Below are 22,530 nucleotides of genomic sequence, written 5' to 3' on the forward strand. Positions count from 1 at the left end.
TTTGCAGGGGTAGAAATGCTTCATGAGCCAACGAAACGTCAGGGTCCCTTCTGCTAATTAGCACCTGTCAAAAAAATGGAATTCAGGGTCCCATTTTTACTTACATTAGCGTAGTGGAGACAGTGCTGCTCTCTGCTGTCTGTACTCACGATTTCAGCGACCACCACAAAAAAATGTTTGTCTTCTTCTCTTAACAGGTCGACTATGAAGGGGCGTTTTGTTAGGTACATTGTTTTACCTGCACTATAGTTCTCACTTTTATTAGAAATTCTGATGCAAGTTAGAGAAACGTGAGTAAGATGGGGATTTGTCTACCCCGTCCTGAAGAAGGTGTTTTTACACCGAAACATGTCGAAACGTGTTGACGCACACACAGAGGAGGTAATGCACATTGTTTGTTTGCGTTATTAACCTCCCACACTTTATTTTAATGGCACCAGCCCGGGGGCCCATTAAAAAAAATGTTGTCACCCCACGAGCCAGGTACTTTTTAAACTTCACTCACTTAGATCTAAACCCCACCATACACTCACATTTAAATACCCCATCCACACCACACATAGTCATTTCAAGTGCTCCCGCGTATACGTAGGTCGCAGCATGCCGTACCCACCCCGTAGAGGGGTACGAGGAGCCCAATGATGAAGCATGACACCAAGGGGCCTGTTGGTGTGCGAGGGGACCAAAAACAACAAGGGTGTTCCCCAACTTTGGAGGACACATCCTATACTCAAGGAGTGGATTCCTTTTGTTTATTTACATTTGTCTAGGGAGAACGAATCCATTTCGATCTATTTCTCTCTCTCCCCCTTTTGTTATTGATAGCAATTTCAATATGTTACATAATCAGATCAAATATATTGTATGATTATGCCACATACCAAAAATAGTGGCAGAAGATTGCCATATAGAAATGAAAATTCTAGTGGATGGAATAACTTCCGGAAGGATATTTATCACACTGTAATGAAATAAAGTAGGCATTACCAATTCTGAGTTATATTGATATGTGTAATCAGTCTAGCTTACATACTCAGTGATGGTAGCCAAAAGCACACAGATTTTACAAGGTCTGGTGTCACTTACAAAATTCCCTCTATCAACAATACATATATCACACAGATTTTGCAAGGTCTGGTGTCACTTAAAAAATCACTTCCTTGAACAGTGTTCGAACCACCATGTTGTGGGTTAATGCTGGTGACACTATGGATGATAACTTTAGACAGCCAAACTGCTTCAACTAATGGTCCATCTGTTGAACCAGTGAATAAATTAGGCACCCTATACTGGAGTTTAAAAAAAGACGGGCATGTAACTACAGCCAAATTGCGGTGTTAAATAACAAAATGACATGCTGTATTTCTTTTTTAAGGAAATGCTAAATGAAACTCACATCTAGTTGTAAAAAGGGTACAATGTCAAAATCATCCGAAAATATGCTCCTTCTTTAAATGTATTTTGTACATTGAGCTTTAATAAGCAGCTTCCACTAAGGAAAAAAAAGAAACAGAAATGTTACTTCGAGTGTCTGGCAGAAGGCTAAGACTTCCTGAATAAAGCAGAAAGGCCATGTAAATATGGACAAGGACACATTGCTTTCTCGATATCGAAATGACATGTTTTACTCTGAGGAAATACCAAATAATAAAATAAAAAACTCAGATGAAATCATTCGAATAATGGGTGCAATACTGGATGCCTAAGTCATCCGAATTTTTGTTCTTATCTCTGGGTGCTTCAGTGAGCAGCTTCCACTAAAGGCAGAAAAGAAACAAGCATTTGCAATGCAATAGGTCTCGCAATAGAAAAGTTTGAGCTTTTGGTGTGTAAAAGTATTAATTTTGTTATTAGAAATGCCAATAGTTATAAAGTTAGCAAATGTTACATCTATAGCATTAGTAAAGGTACATGTTTAGTTTCCCCCTGTCTTACATGTATTGATCTGACAAATCACAATGTTTTAACAAGAACAGAAGTGAAAACATTTAACATCTTTTTATGACATTTGTAATAAAGCTTTAAACATTGACAGAAAATATTTGAAACAGTTGTTGTTTAATGGTTGCACAGATTGATGTTGTGGTGGCGCTGAGTGATGTTGTTTTGGGGACAAGTGATGCTGTGGCGTTCATTGATGTTGTTGTAGCGCATAGTGATGTTGTGGTGCCCCTGAGTGATGGTGTAGTGGTGCTGAGTGGTGCTGTGGTGGTGCTGAGTGGTGCTGTGGTGGAAGTGTGCACTGCCGGCTGGTGGTGTGTGTTCCTGGTGGAAGCATGCACTGACGGCTGGTGGTGTGTGTGCCTGGTGAAAGCGTGCACTGACGTGCCTGGTGGAAGCGTGCACTGACGGCTGGTGGTGTGTGTGCCTGGTGAAATCGTGCACTGACGCTGGTGGTGTGTGCCTGGTGAAAGCGTGCACCGACGGCTGGTAGTGTGTGTGTGACTGGTGAAAGCGTGCACTGATGGCTGGTGGTGTGTGTGTGCCTGGTGAAAGCGTGCACTGACCTCTGGTGGTGTATGCCTGGTGGAAGTGTGCACTGACAGCTGGTGGTGTTTGTGCCCCGCGAAAGCGTGCACTGAATGCTGGTGGTGTGTGTGTGGCTGGTGAAAGCGTGCACTGATGGCTGGTGGTGTGTGTGCCTGGTGGAAGCGTGCACTGACGGCTGTGCACTGACGGCTGGTGGTGTGTGCCTGGTGGAAGCGTGCACTGACGGCTGGTGGTGTTTGTGCCCGGTGAAAGTATGCACTGACAGCTGGTGGTGTTTGTGCCCGGTGAAAGCATGCACTGACGACTCATGGTGTCTGTGCCTGGTGCAACTGTGCACTGACAGTGTGGGTGTGCGTGTGATTGTGCGTGTGGTTGTATGTGTGGTTGTCTGTTGTATGGCGGGCGTGAAACTTAAAGTACGGCCGGCTGGCCGTAAAAAAATTATTATGGGAGGGGAGAGGGGAGAGTGGTGAGAAGGGAGGAGGAGTCAGGCCTGGAGAGAGTGAGGAGAGGGGTGAGTGAGGAGAGGGAAGAGAGAGAAAGGGAGAGAGGGAGAGGTAATTGAGGGAAAGGGAGAGAGGGAAAGGGGGAGAGGGGGAGAGGGTAGAGGGAGAGAGGGAGGGTAAGAAGAGAGGGGGGATGAGAGCAAAGGACGGAGGGGAGAGAGAGGGGAGGGAGAGAGGGAGAGCGAGAGGAGAGCAGGCAGAGGGGGAGATGGGGAGAGGGAGAAAAAGGAGAGCAGGGGGAAGGTAAAGAGAGGGAGAGAGGAGAGAGGGGGAGAGAGGAGAGAGGAGAGAGAGGGAGAGGGTGAGAGAGGAGAGAGGGGAGAGGGAGAGGGAAGTGAGGGAAAGGGAGAGAGGTAGACGGAGAGAGGGAAGGTGAGAGAGTGAGGGGAGGGAGGGAGAGTGAGAGAGTGAGGGGAGGGAGAGAGAGGGAGGACGAGAGGGAAGGAGGGAGAGGAGAGGGAGTTGAGTGAGAGAGGGAGAGAGAGAGAGGAGAGCACGGAGAGGGATTGAGGAGGAGAGAGTGAGAACCATGTTATCGACTCCAGCAGATGTAAAGGTACTCAAAATAATACAGGAAAAAAGGCATCAGCTAACTCCACCTTAAAAGGCTTGTACGGGTCAAGAGCAATCAATAAACAAAAGGGTCCCGGTCTGCAGAATTTCTGTAATTTCCTTGCCACTGGGATCAAATAATGAGGACAACAATGTGGCTGTCAATTAATTGCAGTCACTATGTAGATTTACTTTTTCCTTGGTTCTCAAGAGATCTCTGGCTTCAGTGTTCCCTCATTTAATCTGGTTGCTGTGGTGGTGGAGTCGGTCTGTTCTTTGTGCAAGTTACCTATTGCATGCTATAGTCGACATCCATCTTCATAAGAGGTCTTTGACTGAACATTAGCACTCTAATGATCCGGATGCAGTAGGGTTCTCATAGTGTTTGTATCAAGGATGCTGATACATTCAGCCAGCGGATGATCGAGGTGGGAGATGTGCACCCTCAAGGTTGATGGCACATGGTTTCTGATAGTTGCTTCTTTTGTCAGGGTGATGTAAAGTGTATTCTGCCATGGAGCATGTACAAACGGTTTGCCACACTTCTGGTATGGTGTCATCACAGATGTGTGCTGTCCTTTCACATTTTCAAGAGTGGGAGGGAGCCATGGTCATCCTGCACTGTATGATAGATACACTTGCTGTAGGCCTGTCTATTGTGCATGTCTTGTTGGTTGTTTGTGGTCGTGATTTCTCATCAGCATACGTTCCAGTGAGCTGGAAACAACGCATAAGACTCTGGTCTTATTCTGTATCTATTTGAGAGGGAAAAAAGAGACACGCCCTCAGTAAGACTTCCTTCTGGAGCATGATAACTCATTTGAACAATCAAAAGAATGTTACCCATCAAGGACATGAAACCTAAACAATTGTTACAATCGGGAGATCCACTGCTAGATGAAAATTGCATATAGTAGCTGAAAAACTAAACTCTGCAGCCATAATAGATTTTTAAAGCAGAGCTCCAGCCATGCCCGCTGAAAGATATGAAGGTGTGCCCTCTGATCTTTTAATTACAAATCAAAAACACTGCAGTAGTCTGAAAATTAGTTTTCAATAAACATTCTGGCCTTAAAAAAAGTATTTATATGCCAACTCAACAAAAAGAATGCTCCAAAAATGATACTGCGGTGTTCTGACGTAACATTAAAACTCCCTAGCCTCATGGTTTATTGCTGTGACCCAAAATACCAATATAAGACCATAATGCAGTTCTCCATTATCCAAATAGAACATATATATATATATATATATACACGTATACACACATACGTATACATGTACCCAGGCATATATCTTGCACAAGTGCACTGGTCCCGTAGCCTCAAGCATGTACATGCATTCCACGTACAGTATCCAAAATGTCAGGAATTAAGACAGTCATTTGCAGATATGTAGGTCCATGGATTGCAGAACAATTACAATGCACTCACACCACTGTTCCTTTTAAGAACATGAAGGTCAATCATGGATACTACTGGCTTGCCCTTTAGTGCCCTTATCTATCCTGGCAAGAGATTTCACACAACCAACAGCAAGAACAAAAGTACAGGGAGGGGTGGGGGGGCTGTTTACCTTTTGCAGTTTCCATCCCCCCTTCCCCACACTTCATCATTAAACAGGAAGCTAAAGATGTGACAAGGAGTCAACCCAGTGACTGCACTGCCAGGTATCAAAGGGTACGTGACGTCATGTCCGCTGCCCATGCATTGTAATGCATCTACGTGCAAATCTACAAACTTTCTTAGTTAGTGGTAAACTCTCCCTTATTCGACATCACTTCTTCAAAACAAAACGGCCAGAAGGAACGCTATCGAAGTTGTATTAAACAAGGTACACTTGCCTTAAAACAGTAATGACAGCACCAATTGGTCACGAGAGAAAAGAACCACAGGCTGCGTGCGGGAAAGGGGGCGGCCTGGTGGGGAGCCCAGAGCTTGAACATAAAAGCAGATTCAACCATAATGGATGCAAGCAAAGTCTGTCTACCGCAGCAGCCCCAGACAACCACACAGCACACCTGGAGGTGCAAGCAACCACCATCACAGCCCCTGGACAAGCCACCCGCAGAAGCATAAGACACACAGGGCGACAAAAATGGAAATGTTGACAAGCTGGCTGTGCCTTCCCTAGGAGCGGCTGACACCACCGGTGCCTAAAGTCTGTGGCCTAAGGGCGGCCAGGCAGTAATGCAACCCAACCACTGGTCCTAGTGGTGCCTGCCGCCACCAAGACTCAAAAAACAAAGTCAGAAAACACAACAGAAACACCTTAAAGTAACAAGCGAGACATGCCGTGAGAGGGTGCCATTTGTCGTCACTACCTCCCTTGTTGTCACAGGTTGGACCGATGCGACCACGACTGACATGCGTGCCCTGGGCTGGCACGCACATGGAAGGAGCGTGAAACACAATCAGAAACTGGAAATGTTGGCAAGAACACAAATGCAACAAACCCTGGCAAGGAACTGTGGGAAAAAGTCTGCAGATTGTCGACTCCAATCCCACAATATTAATAAAATGCCCTGAGGTGAAAAATTGCACAAGTCATGCCTCCATTTGCACAATGGTCGGCATGCGTAATTGTGCGTGTCGGTTAAGCATTGCAGTTCTAAAGCACACTCATGGCAAAGGGTATGAAAACACCCGGCGTGAGGAGGAAATGGCCAAGAGTTTGCAGGGGGCCGCTAAAAATGAATGGCGGGAGAATAAACATGCATTGTGAGCACAGCAAACACGAGTCAGGGGTGGTGGGGACAAGTGGGGTCGAAGATAACATATGGTCGCCTGCCATCCCCACTCCAGTCCCAATCAGCTGCTGGGCCTGCCTGACGGCGGAGAGGTGCCAGGCCCATCCCAGGGGGCCTCGGCAGCTAGTGTGGGCCGGCTCCTGGCCAGCCACATTCACACCTAAATGCCAGTTAACCTCTGGGTCGGTGGGGGAGGGCGGGCGGGCGCTCTTCATCACAGATCTCTGCTCTTCACACACCATTATGTTTTAAAATGCCCCTGAACGTTGCCAAAACAAATATAATGAATAAATAATACTGCAGGAAAAAAAGGTACTCGAGTCACGCACAGAGGAATCAAATCAAACTCTGGCTGGTATCTATAATCATTCACAAACTGTTCATTTCTTAAAGGAACATACCATGATTATTATATAGCTTGCAATCCCATCACTGCATGAAAAACTAATCTCTGTGCATCATCTCAAAAGCCAATGCTTGGAAAGCATGAACACCAATGGAAAATTAGCCTTTGAAATAAGGGCTGTTTATATCCAGAATGCCACAGTAATTAAATGAAAAAACAAAACAGAGGTGGGGGGTATGGCGCTGCCAGGGTAATAAATAGTGTTTCATTCACACTGCCAACTTAACTGCACGGGGCCCCGGCACTCCGCTGTAAATCGTTATTTCTGAACAATAAAATTGGACATTTGGGTGTACACAAGTGTGGTAAATAGAGGCCAGTGACAGATGTGCGAGGGTGGAGTTCGCCTGGGTTTTCACTCTCGGACCACACCGCGTGTCTGTTACGGGCATTACCGGTGGCTTCCAACACAATTACAGTTTACAGCAATCCGGCTGCACGTTCTGCCAATGTGAAAAGTGAAGCACTCTGTACGCAAATTAGACGGATAATTGAAACAAAACTGTAAGACCACACGGATGCCGTGACAGAGACACATAACGCCCGGGCACCACCAGTGTCCCAGAACTGCAGCAAATGTGGGTGCAAGGAAAGAAAGGCCCCCTCTTCAAACAAGTTACAAAAGCAAACGTTAAGTTACATGGATCAAAAGTGACAATAGTGAGCAACCAAAATACATGAGGTAGCAATAATTTGCAGCGTGACTTCCGTTTCAAAAGTGGCTGTAAGTACCAGAGCAAAGAAAGAAACGCTGAAGCTGTTGCTGTGGAAATCCATGTTTGTAGAAGTGAGGCATGGCGTGCGGCCGTGAATAAGTGACGGCGGGGGCGGGGCAGCTGAAGCCTTTGATGTGGCAAATACTGCTGGCAGGGGGAAGCCTGTGGGGAAATGCAAGCTCGTGCACGTGGAGCTTGTTGTCACGTGATTCACGTGAACTGTTGAAAATCCTCATCGGAAAAAGTCAGCTTTGTGGATGGGCGGCTATAGGTCTCTCTACGAGACCTAAAAAGGAATAAAAAGAACAAGGTCATAATCTTGAGTGTCTGGCAGAGGGCCAAAACCTCTTACTTGTCTCCTTCAGGCAGCTTAGACCACAGCAACTCACTCTACACTGAGGTAACCATACACCTTCTGCAGAGACTCCAGACCATAGAGAACTCTGCCACAAGACTCATCCTCGACCTCCTCAGAGGGACCCACATCATCCCCACCTCACAAAAACTCAGTTGGCTCCCTATACAGATGAAATGGCAATTCAAGCAGATGTGACATGCCACCAAAGCACTGCACAACCAAGGACCAGCCTACATCAACCATTGCCTGAACTTCCACCACCCTACCAAACAACTAAGCTCCATCTGCCTCTCACTCACCCACACCCCTCGCACCACTGAAGCATCAGGGGAGGACATTCCTTCTTCTTCTACCTCGCAGTGAAAACCTAGAATGACCTTCTGCAGCTATGGACCGCCACCTCTCTACTGGAATTTCGGAGATCACTTAAGACCTGGTGGTTAAATTGAGTCACCTGAACAATCATGACCCTTACATGCCTGGATACCTTCTCAGGTGATTAGTCACGCTTTATAAATCCACTGACTGATAGTTTAATTGATTGATTGTGCCTGGTCACCCCAATTCCAGGAAGATTATTTTAGGACCCACCATATAATGCAGATTACATGGAAATCACAACGAACAAATGTATCACTACTTATGGAAAGCAAGATCTTTAAAAACAATGGAAGTGAATCTTACTAATAAGTACTGATGCCTTGCCTCATAAACAATTTGCACTGAGGTAGAAAGGCTACTCAGTTGAGCATAAAACACTGATCAAACACTTACTAAGAAGAACAATGGGTTTTCCAATCCAACCTCAAAAGAGAAAGTATGATCGTGGGTTTGTAGCAAGGGGATGCATGCAACAGACATGCTGTAAAAGATCATTGTATACACTATCATAGGTATATTGCTATGTGTTCAAGGGTGTATGTTGGTCTCTTCGGCTTTGTAAAATGGATGTCTATAAACATGTTGGTCTATTAGCACAAATGACAGTGGTAGCAGGAGTCATATAACTTCCATGTTGACACCTGATGAGAATTTGATAGTTGGCAGCAAGGTCTGTACATTTTTCTTTTGGTTTCACTTTTTTCATCACTGGTTTGTAAGGCCTGCTAACCTCAAGGTTGCACTTTCAGTGAACAAAGGCCTTCTCCAAAACCAGAAACAAACCTGGACAATTAATAATTGTAACAAAAGACAGTGGTTCAACTGGATATCAAACATTATATGTATATAAGAAGGGCATTAGTTTACATTGTATTAAATGCATTTGTATTTGCATAGCCCTCAAGATAGATCTATGAGCATACATAATGTACAAAAGAAAAACAGCAATAGAAGGCTGGAGTTTCTCTCGGTGGGATTGATGGGAGTGATGTGGTTCATTATGCATCCCTCCTAGCTTCCAGATTCCTCATGTCCCATCTCTGCTCTGAGAACGCTGTCATGGCACTGCATATTGGGGGTCTGGTTTCAGCTCCAACAGGCTGGTTTTGTAGCTGACTCAGTACTCCACTTGGTCTCTAGCAATTCTTTCAACACAAGCCACGGATCCAGCTTGATTTGGAGCAATGTCTGCAGTGCTTGAATGAATGTCCGTACTGCTCACCAAGGAGATTTCACTCACTGATCTGTGGATGTGGAGAGAGAGGAGTGACTCTTCAACTGACGAAGACCAGAACAGCAGCGAGGCACCAAAGTGAAACATTGAATGGCTGGCCACTATTGGTGTATCCTTTTTCCATCTCACAGTAAATGAATGGCAGATACTTTTTGACCAATTATTATTTTGTACTGTGGGCTCAATTAGTAGTGTGTACACCCCAAAGATCTAAATGACAAAGGTTATATAATTTTATTTTCTACTCATAAGACTTCTTAAAACTAACTCAGGCACTTAAAACAATATTTTTTGTTCGCTTTGATCAGTTTGGGGCAATATATTGAAAAGATTAATCTAACGTTTTTTTAGCACTTCAATTTTATAATGATCAGTTTATCGTTCTATGCCACGGAGGCAGATTTGAGAATTCCAAGTTTCTTAGCTATGGATTAAATATGAAAGCCAGAATCTCTGAAACGGAATTATTTGAAGGAAATCACTGGCGCTACAACCCTAATCACGAATCATGTGGCAAGGCTATCAGACACAAGCAGTGGCGGCAAAATCAGCAAGAAATAAGGCACATCTAAAGGAGCAAGGGCAAGTGTTAAATAACTGAAAGAGAAGCTAGTTAGCCCACACCACAGTGTTGATACAGTCTGTAGTGGCACCATTAATTTCTTCAGCCCTGTGTGAAGTCCATATACAGAGCAACTTGGACATTGCTCAAAGGAGAAATGGTACAATGTGTTCTGAGCTAGCAAGAGTATCATGCTGTGGCTAGCTTTTGCCATATCAGACACACTCTGGTCCCTGTTTTCTTGTGCTGGTTAAAACATTGCCTTATTTGCAGACTACGACTTATATGCTGAGTTTAACAGTCTAATATGACTAGATGATGTGCAGCCTGGTGATATGTTTCCTCTGATTCAATCTCAAAAGAATACGCAAAAGTCCTAATCTACAAAAAGATCTAGCTCAAATAATAGAAACTACTGGAGCGAGTTCCCTCTTTGTGACTAGATCAGGCTCAGCTGATACAGACTCCAAATTTAATTGTTGAGGGAATTAATGACAAACTGGCTGAGATTTGTACACTGGTTAATGAGAAAACACTTTTCTCAAATAGATCTAGGACTAGCAAACCTAACCTCTTGCTACTGTTTGAAAACAATTTGGGAGAGATAAAGGAAATGAAGCAGCTCCAAATAAATACTATATCTCAGGTCAAGAAACTTTTAGGATAAATGGATGCTAAGTTGACTCAGCTATTGGAGAGGACTGAAGAGTCGGAAAACCTGATCAGTTGGAGGAAGAAATAATGCAACTACAAAATAAACAATAAGAAATGGAAAATCATTTGATGCGCCCTAATCTGAGATTTACATTTCCTGAACATCAAGAGGACAATGTTAGTGTTTCCCTTGTTGAGACACTGTTCACAAGATGCATTCTTACAATAGTATACTTAGGGCATCATTACTATGTTCCTTGGAGTTGCCTCCGACCGACACTGTAGCGGTTTCTGGACCAAATGACCTCCGGTCGGCAGTCCCAAGATAGTAATTACAATGCGACCGCACATGGTGTGGTTTCATACTCCCATTTCTCTGTGGGAGCTTGTGCTGAAGACGTAAACCGGCTGTAGCACAAGCTCCCATAGAGAAATGAGAGATTCTGTTAATCCCTGCACCGTGTAGCCGGCACCTTGAGGTGCCTGCCATGTTGTGCAGGAATTAACAGGGGGGCACCTGCAGTGTCCCCGCAGCCCCCAACAACAGGTAGCAGGGAGAAGGAGGCCCTGCTAGGGGCTCTCAAACTGTCTTACCATTTCAGAACGTCCAGCATGGAAAGCTTGTCGGGAAATGAGCATCGTAATCCTGACAGCTGAAAACACCGTCATATGGGTATTACATGCCGGTTCCGACTGCCTGGCGGAAGACAGCCGAAATGACCAGCCGGTTTCAATTTCGACCGCCTACATTGAAATCAGGCAGTCGGAAGTAAAACCGTCGATGCCAGTCAAAAAGCCTCCGACCGACATCAAAATCAGGCCCTTAATATCTAACAATAATGAGAGGGCACAGAATGAATGGTGGAGGGATGTGTGATCATGAGCATGCATTGAAAGCAATAGCACTAAGACTTCGTGACAGTGGGATTATAAAATGATACTGCTCTGGGGTCGGAGAGACCAGTAGCGGTTCGTGGAGGGACTGCCGTGGAACGGTGGGGGGGTGGGGGAGGGTCAAGGTGGGGGGTAGTAAACTCCGGCTCACGGCCGACCGGAGCAATATAAATAAATAAATAAAACAAACGTCATTGCGCGCGCTGAAACACATTTGGCTTTTCAGCGCGTCCAATGAAATTAGTTTTATTTATTTATTTATTTACATTACTCCAGTCGACCGTGAGCCGGAGTTTACTACCCTGCACCTCCCCGCCCCGCCACACCTCCCCGCAGCACTCCCTCCACGGACCGCTACTGGGAGAGACTGGTAAAAACATATTGGGGAAGGAATAAAAGGATTAAATATTTAAAAAGGGAGGATACACTATACTATTTCTTTGCACTTCGCGGGTGTACAATGTGGGTGGTTTGGAATCAATCAATATTCCATATTGACAATATACATTTTATACTTATTTCAATGTCGATGAATGTGTATGATGGCAAACTGCTGTTTTTGGCTACGGTCTAGCGCTGTATTTAATGGATGTACTGTATAGAATGTATTGTTTTGACCTATTATATTGTAATGTAATGTGTAATGTATGTATACTTGTAAAGCACACTATCACCTGACAGGCATTTTGGCGCTGTATACCGCTGTGGAACCCGTCCTGGCTTTCCCTGTGAGATGCTCCCTACTGGGCACCCCCAAGGTGAAACCAGGCATCCCAGCGCTTTAGGGCCATTGTGGAGATTAAGCAAGCTATTGCCCAGAGTTGCAGAGTGGGACCCATGATTAGAGTAGGCACCGAGGCGAGAATTATCGAGTCCGTGGACATTGAGCCCAAGACCCTGCCGCGTTGGGAATTGAACCCTGGTCCCGGTCAGACCTCTGCATCAGGGTCTGCCGCTCTAACCATTGAGCCACACTTCTCCATATTTTGGAGGAGAAGGGGGAAATGCACTTTGATTTTTTTCTTTAGGATGTATTATGTTGTCAGGAATGATTTTATCCATTTTAGAAACATATTTAAACGATTATGAACATATATGAATTTTACTCATTTTCCTATGGTAGTAGACCAAATATTTTCTTTCAACATAAATAGTTTGAAAAATAGGAGAAAACTATGTGCTATTGAAACATGGGTTCTAATGCACAATCCGTCTATTATTATTATTTTGCAGGAAACTCATATATGTAGACTCTATCATATTTCATGTTTAAAATTTGGTTGGGATTCAGATGCTTTTCTTCAACCGATGCTAGTCATAGATGAGTAGCTATGTTTATTTCGGCTGAAATACATAACTAACGTTGATGAGTGTGCTCATCTCCTAGGGGGATACCCCAGATTCTCTAAAAGATCTTTTTCAATTGCTTTTACGCTTCAAGAAAAGATCATTATTGGAGCTGATTTCTATTTTCTACAGGGGCCTGTTTTAGATTCTACTACACTTAATATTAGCAGAACAAATCTAAAACAACAAATGTTCACACCTCATGTCAGACGGATACTAGGAAAACTAGTTATGGATCAAAAATGTTACCTCTGTGAGACATAACTCTGCTGCACACATTTATCCATTTTTTAACCTCATCAACTGATGTCTCTTTGCTTATGGCTCACTAATTTATATTGCAAAAAATGGAAGCCCAAATTGATTCCAACATTTTCAGAATGGCTGGCCAGAATGTATGGAGTAAAGCACTGTGAAGGATTTCATGAGGCTCGAATGGGATCAATGCAAAGATGTCTTAAAGTTTGGCGAAACTTTGTTTAAAACATTATGGGTCTGATTAAGAGTTTGGTGGTCCAACCACCTTTAGAAGACTGCAATGCCAGAGGGATTTAGACTGTGTCTGGGCGGTGAACTCCACTCCATTTGCCGAGTTTGAGGGAGTGCCCATAAACTCAGCTTCGCGTTGCGGAGCAGAGTTTTTTTTTCCTCACTCAAGTTTGTCAACATCAAGTTGGCTGGCGCGAGCGAGGAAAATCCACCTCCCTACGAGATTTTTCCACGTTCACGATCGTCAACATCCAGTTAGCAAGCGCGAGCGTGGAAAATCAACCTCCCAGCGATATTTCTCAACGATGGCGGTCAGATTTCTCATTGTAAGTGGTTGCATATGCTCGCGACCGCACGTGTTGAGAAACCATCCATTTGCGTTGAGAAAGCAGCCTCTCAAGTAAAAATCTGCTCGAGTGGCAGAAAGGAAGCACCGCCTGCTTGCTCTGTGCATGGTGCCGCTCGTGATGATTGCATAGTGAGGACATCCCCTGTCACTGAAAATCACCACAAATGGCATTTCTTCAACGCACTCCGCTACTCGTGGAGCTCCGCGTAGTGCGGCAGAGATTTTTTTTGCACTTCTCGGAGTTCCACAAACTCCACCCAGGCTTAATTCCGACTGCTCTATTACGAGTTGAACGTGGTGCTCGCAGTGTGGCAGCTGAGGTGTAGTGGCAGTGGGGAATTGTTTTTCCATATATATCGATGCCTGTGTGAGCATTTCAACTGCATATATGTCGAATGCACACATATGCATGATACATGTGGAAAAACACCACCTACCCATTGCGGAGTCCGGCCCATGTGTGGGCAGTCCAGTTAATGTGAATATGGTACAAAAAGGACTTGCCTGTAGATTACCGCAAACAGGGTTGTAGTGTGCGGAGTGAAGATGCTGCTGTGAAGGGGAGACCTGGAGAAAGGGATCCACGTCGAACTCTGCCTGGAAGAATAGGAAAGGCATCTGTTTGCACCCCAAATCCTTTGTGCCGACCTGAAGATGTTGGTACCACCGCCGCTGTCGACATGTCCGAAAGCCAACTCATAATATGGACGTGGTGAGACTCCACAGTACCGCCCTATGGCAGCTGCTTTTTCCTGACCAGATCTGCAGTGGTCTGAGGATGCCTGGCTGTGTCGGCGGTTCAACTGCAGTCTTTGCAAGGGCAATCCACCAATCTCGTAACACGGCAGTTGGACCACTGAGCTCGCAGCGGTCATACCACGACCGCGGGCACAGCGGTTCACAGACTGCCAAACTCGTAATCAGGCCCTAAACCAAGATATTCTCTAATATAATTACATTTGTCATTTAAATGGAGTAAATGCACAAATGTATTAACTGCCTATTGTATTTTATGTATTTATATCTGTATTTTTACTAACAAAAATAAGACTGTAGTTTCAAAAAGATGTTTTTGACGTAAAAATGCAGATTTGCCCACCTATAAGATAAGTGAATACACTACAGTGCAGAAATAATTCTTGTTGTAACAAAAAGAGAAGAGGAAGCTTATTGCTATCAGATAAACAGTGCTCAAAGTATGCTTGTTGCAACAAAGAGAGAATGGGAGGGTTATTGCCATCAGATCCTTAGGAATATACAACAAAGTTTGATGTGATGCACACAAAAGAAACAGTGCTTACCTGATAATTAAGAGCCATTAGAACATTAGAAAGTTGAGAACTCATTTGAAGACAATAGAGAAGCAGTGGCCTATATGAATTGGCCCGCTGCTCTCAACATTTCATTGTTCTAATGCACAGCCTCCTCTTTTCTCTTTCCCCACAAAAACAGTTCAGTCAAACCGGGGATAACCAGGGGCTGACTTCAGCCCCCTTTCACAGCTCTTGCTGTGAATGTTCAACGCATACCAGCCATAGTCCAGTGCGTGGCTGTTAACTGTAGAACGTTCACAGCAAGAGCTGTGCGAACAAAGACTTCAGAGCCAAGGGGGATTTCAAATCTTTTGTTTATCTAATTTAAAAAAAACTGCCCTCATGGGGCAGTATGTTCTAAAAGCTTCGTAGCCAACTATAGCTGGGCTTATGCAGGCCACTAACGGACAGTTCCCTTGTTAAAGGCCCTCATCTTTGGCTCTGGCCTTTAACGCTGGAGTGGGCCTTTAATGGCCGGCATAGCCCATATGGCGAGCTATAAAGCTGTGTTGCTTACCTGACAAATATGATTTGTACCTAAAGTCAGAGCAACACTCAATATTGAATCTATGATGTCCAAGGGATTACTCTCACAAGGGTTGAAACTTTGACAGTCCCCCCTGACCAATGAGTTGCTGCCTATTTTTTTTGTGTTACTAAGTTAACGTTTTGTTACTTCTGTCTATTCTGGCTATTAGGCTTTTCTCACAGCTTGTAAATATTACTGTATCTCTCATAATCTCTTTATACCCATTAGCACACTTTGAGCACTATAATCACTTATTTTACAAATGGGTAAGTGAGAAAAGCTAGATGCGTACTTCAAAAACTCTGATATATCTTTTGAAAGAAAGTGCAGTGATTATCTTCCTTTTCTACATGGTGTATTTATATTGATTCCTCTTTAACACTATTTAGATAATAATGTCTGGCAATCAATGTGATCTGATGGCTAGCTCTGTAAATACTGTTATAGTCATCATTGCTCTCAGCAAGTACAATCGGAATTTTCCACTTTAAATAATATTTCATAGAGTGGATTGTCCTGGTACAAGCCACTAAAAGCTAGACTTACTTGTTTTTAATGCAACACGTTGTAGCACACAACTTTTTATGCTGGGTTGCAAAAAGGGAAAGACACAGCTCAAAGGCATATGTATTAAGATTGGCCTGCTACTGCTGTCTTCCCTTGCATTGACGCTCTTAAAGTCGGTCTTGCGCAACATGCAGCTTTGCACAAGTGAGTGTGCACTGTCTAGCATAGGATTTAGATGTGTAAGGGGAACTTCAGCTCAAATGCAATGCATTGTGTTTTAGAGAAATGAAATATTTCTTTTTATTAACACTTATTTCAAGGAGGTATTAGTTTTGATGCAAAGTCCAGTCTGGCTATTTTAGTGGATCAGGTTTTGCATATCATATATGGGTGTTTGCACTTTCCTACTCCATTAATACCCCCTTCCATAAAGGAGAACAGAGCACCTCAAAGCTCTGATAAAAAACACACCTTTCCAGGCAAAATACATGTCCTCTAAAAGAGTAAACAAGGTACTTTTATGTGAATCAAAGAACCTAAAAAAGGCTTTTCTACCTAGACCCCTCACAAGACTATGGGCCTAAAGTGCAAAGAAATGGTACGTTTGCATAGGTCGAATTTGCATAAGTGTTCATTTTTTCACTAATTACAGTAAAATAAACACACCTGTATTAACACTTAAAGATAGAAATGGCAATTTTTTTTAGTGTAAGTGTCCATTATAATGATGAATGCTTGCACTAAAATGTTAATGTCATTACTTTTTTTTCCATAATGTTTGGACTTTACAAATAAGTCATTTAAAAAATGTTTTCTATTGTCTGTTATAAATGTAAGCAAGAATATGTATTTCACATTTTCATCATTAACATTTTTAATAATCAATGAACTGTAAATAAATAAAACTGGTATGAAAAACTTTGCAAAATTATTTTTTTATATTTATAATTGAGATAATTTTCTCATGAAGTATTTTTCAATTAAAAAATAAGACTAAAAGGGTTTTCAGCAACAAAAGCTTATGGCTTTGTTTACCATAACTTGCTTCCTAAAAATAGTACAAATGGTGTCCTCCTCCGGAAGGGGCATCTATTGGGCAGAGATCAGGCACCATATGGCTTGTTTCTTGGGAGGGGTGGGCTTAGATTTGTAGGGGTCAAGGCCAGATAAGAAAATAATTTGTAAGGAGGATTAAGGGTAGAAGGGGTAGAAATGGATTGGCTTTTGGAGGTAGAGGGAGCTGGAGTGCGTGATGTGCTTGTATCTATATGTATGGTAGTTACACGTGGGTCTAGTGTTTGTTGTGTAATTTTGGATGTGTTTTTTTTGTCTGGTGTTTGATATTCTGGTGAATGTGTGCATTTGCTTTTAGCTGGTGTTGTTTTGTTAGTAGGTGTGCCTTTGTGTGAGTGTGTTGGTTTTGATGAGTGTGCTGTTGTGGTGGTTGGTCTGGTTGTGGTGCTTGTGGGTGTGGTGGTGGTTCTGATGCTTGTGGTTGTTGTGCTCTTGGGTGTGGTTGTATGTGGGTGGCAGATGTGGTGCTTGTAGCGGTGGTGGTGGTTCTGGATGTTGTGCTTGTGGTGCTTGGAGGTGTAGTTTCAATAGTGTGTGTATTTTGGTTTTGTGTTTCTTTCTGTGTATGTGTGTGTGATTGTGCAGCTTTTGTCTGTTGGAGTGGGTGCCTGCTAAGGTAAGAGTGTGCTTCGGATTGGGGGGAAGTTTAGATTTGGGTTCAGGAAGGAACCTGAAATGGGGGCACAGTTGTGAAACTGGGGTGAGTGAGGAGGCTGCTATTTTGACAAGCATACTCTCCATGCCAGACACTGCGTGGTCAATGTGGGCAGGATCAACAGGGCACGGCATCCCCCTGCTTCTTTAATTCTATAGATTCTGTTCCCCTACTTTTTTATTTTGAACATGCGTCCCTGGACTTCAGAAATATCCAAGGCCTGCAGAGAGGGCTTGGCATTAGTGGCTGTTCAAGGATGGGAGGGGAGCAGAGAAGGAAAAGGTCTCTGTCTCTTGCTTCCTGCCCAGACAAGACAAGGACAGTGTCCGCTCCTGCTCTGTCGCTGGCAGCTGCCCCCTCTCTTTCTTACTCTTAAGCCCTCTCTCTTCCTGTCATTCATTTGTTCCCCTGTGAAATGTATTTAAAAAAGAAAAACACTTTTGCCGGAAATGCAGTTTTTTACATTTTTCTGTTCCAAAGTGCAGCCTCAGAAATAAAAGGTTCCAAATATGAAAAATAAATAACTAAATAAAGCAACAGTAGCTAACCTTTTCCCTCCTGAGGCGGAAGCTGGGAGGTCTCTCTCTGTCACCTGTTTATTTTAAGCTTCTACCCGGTATTTTAAACATTGCGTGATTTGCAGCGCTTGAACAATAAGCGTCTGTGATTTTAAAACTTTGTGATTTGCAGCGCTTGAACAATAAGCGCCTGTGACTTTGAAACCTTAGAGACTCTGTTAGCGCTTCTCAGCGCTCTGTGTGCCTTCCCCCCTCTCCTGCCTCCGGACCGCCCTCGGCCGACTATAGACGCCGAGGGCTGGGACTTCGGTTTGTGGCGGCCATACTGGGTGTGGGCCAGGCAGGTGATGCGCTCTAGCAGTGCCTTAAAAACAGAGAAGGAAATCAGCCCCGTGATTACCAACAGTAGCTAACCTTTTCCATCCTGAGGCGGAAGCCGGGAGGTCTCTCTCTGTCACCTGCTTATGTTAAGCTTCTACCCGGTATTTTAAACATTGCGTGATTTGCAGCGCTTGAACAATAAGCGTCTGTGATTTTAAAAGTTTGTGATTTGCAGCGCTTGAACAATAAGCGCCTGTGACTTTGAAACCTTAGAGACTCTGTTAGCGCTTCTCAGCGCTCTGTGTGCCTTCCCCCCTTTCCTGCCTCCGGACCGCCCTCGGCCGAGTATTGACGCCGAGGGCTGGCATTTCGGTTTGTGGCGGCCATACTGGTTATGGGACAGGCAGGTGACGCGCTCTAGCAGCGCCTTAAAAACGGAGAAGGAAATCAGCCCCGTGATTACCAACAGTAGCTAACCTTTTCCCTCCTGAGGCGGAAGCCGGGAGGTCTCTCTCTGTCACCTGTTTATTTTAAGCTTCTACCCGGTATTTTAAACATTGCGTGATTTGCAACGCTTGAACAATAAGCGTCTGTGATTTTAAAACTTTGTGATTTGCAGAGCTTGAACAATAGGCACCTGTGACTTTGAAACCTTAGAGACTCTGTTAGTGCTTCCCAGCGCTCTGTGTGCCTTCCCCCCTCTCCTGCCTCCGGACCGCCCTCGGCCGAGTATTGACGCCGAGGGCTGGGACTTCGGTTTGTGGTGGCCATACTGGGTGTGGGCCAGGCAGGTGACGCGCTCTAGCAGCGCCTTAAAAACGGAGAAGGAAATCAGCCCCGTGATTACCAGCAGTAGCTAACCTTTTCCCTCCTGAGGCGGAAGCCGGGAGGTCTCTCTCTGTCACCTGTTTATTTAAGCTTCTACCCAGTATTTTAAACATTGCGTGATTTGCAGCGCTTGAATAATGAGCGTCTGTGATTTGTGATTTGCAGTGCTTGAACAATAAGCACCTGTGACTTTGAAACCTTAGAGACTCTGTTAGCGCTTCTCAGCGCTCTGTGTGCCTTCCCCCCTCTCCTGCCTCCGGACCGCCCTCGGCCGAGTATTGACGCCGAGGGCTGGGATTTCGGTTTGTGGCGGCCATACTGGGTGTGGGCCAGGCAGGTGACACGCTCTAGCAGCGCCTTAAAAAGAACGGTCACGACTCCGCGCAGCGGACGCGTACAGCGGACGCGCCGGACCTGCGCCGGAGTCGTGCCAGGACGGGACCAGGGGCCACGGACTCGACACCTATGTTCATCAGGTATTCGCCCCAGACCCTACTACATCTCAGACCCACCCCTCACCTAAAATGTTCTAGAGATTTTTGGCCGTGTCTTGAGGGCCCTTTCTCCTGTATACACTGCAAACATCAAGCCACGTACATAAAACCTACTACTGAGACGTCAAACGTAAAGGAACTAACCCCAACCAAAGGGACAAAGGAGACAAAGTGCCTCCTTTTAAATGTTCGGTCCCTTCCCAGACACCAACTTGAAGTTTGGGACCTAATACACACTACAAAGCCCGACCTCTGTTTCCTAACGGAAACCTGGTTGAAACCCCATACTATCCCCGCAATCGCTGTAGGGGTCCCTCTTGGATACAAGTTTGCTCACTTTGATCGTCCAGAGAAAATAGGTGGTGGCTTAGCCATCATGTATCAAGAACACCTGAAAGTCACTATATTAGAACAGAAATATAGCCCTCTCTTTGAAATCATAATTTTTAAAATGCAATATGCCACCAACATATTTTGGAAAGGAGCCTTAGTTTATCGCCCTCCGGGGCCTTCTACAGGCTTCTCCCTTGCATTATTGGAGCTCCTGGCCCCTCATTTTAAAGCCAAAGAAGATTTCCTTCTTCTTGGCGATTTCAACGTCCATGCTGATAACTCCTCTCTTCCTGAAACAATGTCCCTGGTCTCTGAAATATCTTCCCTCGGTCTGACACTACAAAATCATGAACCCACCCATATTGGTGGACACACTCTGGATCTGGTCTTCACTAATTTTCCTAAGGTACTCTGTTCCCCCCCAACTCAAATAATCTGGTCTGATCACCATATTGTGGAATTCTCTATATCCAAGGTGGCTAAGCCTTCCAATAAAAATCCCCTTCCCTCTGTCTGGCGTCGGCAATGGCATAAAGTCACCACAGAGGAACTGCAAAAGATCTGGAAGCAGCCCACTCTCTCAGAGACAGACAGTACAGAGACAATCTTAACCAAACTTAATACGTCCCTCAAAGAAGCAATTGATCTAATAGCTCCTCAAAAATTACACAAACAATACCCTGCCACCAAACAGGAAACATGGTACACCGAGGAGCTTAGAACAGAAAAACAAAATTGTAGGAGGTTGGAAAAGAAGTGGAGGAAAACTCATTCCGAAGAACATAAGAAAGTACATCATGAGTCGCAAGCTAAATACTACAAAAATATCAGACTTGCCCGGAGGAATAGTCTTTCTCAACGTCTCGCAGAAGCGGGAAATCGTTCTAAGGAATTATTTAAAATCCTTCAGGACTTTGTAAAACCAACAGCATGTAAAAGCCCTGATGATTTCTCCCAACAACTATGCGACGAAATCTCCCTGTTCTTCGAAAATAAAATCAATCTGATTTACGATAAAATTTTATCGGCCTCCAACTTAAATAGCAATAATTCACTCTCCCCTTCCACTCTGCCCACATGGAGTGAAATATCACTTACGGCATTCCCAGCAGTCACTGAATCAGATCTTACCTCCCTAATGAATCATATAAAATCTGGATCCCCAGATGATCTCTTATCAGCTAAATCCACTGCCTCTCTGCAAAATTTGCTTAAACCCCATTATCTAACATTGATTAACCATTCTCTCAGGGAAGGATCTGTGCCTAAAGAATGGAAAAAAGCAGTGATGAACCCAATCTGAAAGAATGCAGCAACTCCATGGACTGACCTCTCCAACCTTCGACCCATTTCCCTCCTACCCCTTCTCAGCAAGATGACCGAGAGACACGTCAACACTCATCTATCCAAATACATTGAGGCAGCGGAGGGCCTAGACCTCTCGCAATCAGGATTTAGGCCCAACCACAGCACAGAGTCTGCCCTCCTTTCAGTGACCGATAACATCAAGATGTCACTGGATGGAGGAAACTCAGTGATTCTAGTGCTGTTGGACTTATCCGCTGCCTTCGACACCGTATCCCATGAGATACTTCTCGGTCGTCTGAAGGAGAGGGGAGTGGAAGGGGTGGCTCTCTCTTGGCTGGAGAGTTTTCTTTCGGATCGCCAACAAGAGGTGAGATTGGGCTCCCACCATTCTATCTCAAGGGAGCTCAACAAGGGAGTACCACAGGGCTCTTGCCTAAGCCCTACACTCTTCAACGTGTATGTGGCTCCCTTGGCAGATATTGTAAGATCTTACGGGTTCACCCCTGTGTCGTACGCCGACGACACCCAGCTTTTGTTCCCCTTTAGAACCTTAACGCCCGCAATAAAAAAATCTTTTGCGGACGGAATGAGGGCAATATCTCACTGGATGGCCAGTAATCGCCTCCAGTGTAACGTAGGCAAGACTGAGGTAATGCTGTTTGGGGAGGCCACAATTCTGTGGTCCCTGGATTGGTGGCCTCTGGACTTAGGACCTACTCCAAGCCCCAAACAGACTGTCAAAAATCTTGGTGTACGCTTAGACAGAGCATTGCTCTTCAAAGAACATATAAATCAAGTAGTAGGCTCCTGCTTTCAGGTCATAGGCCTGTTACGACGTGTCTTCCCATTTTTATCTGATACTTACAGGAAGACTCTCGTCCAGGCCCTAGTTATAAGCAGTATGGACTACTGCAATGGCCTGTTGATCTCTGCAAATGAGGAACAACTGCAGAGATTGCAGGT

The sequence above is a fragment of the Lissotriton vulgaris genome, chromosome 6, assembly GCF_964263255.1.
Source record: "Lissotriton vulgaris chromosome 6, aLisVul1.2, whole genome shotgun sequence".
Taxonomy (NCBI): Eukaryota; Metazoa; Chordata; class Amphibia; order Caudata; family Salamandridae; genus Lissotriton; species Lissotriton vulgaris.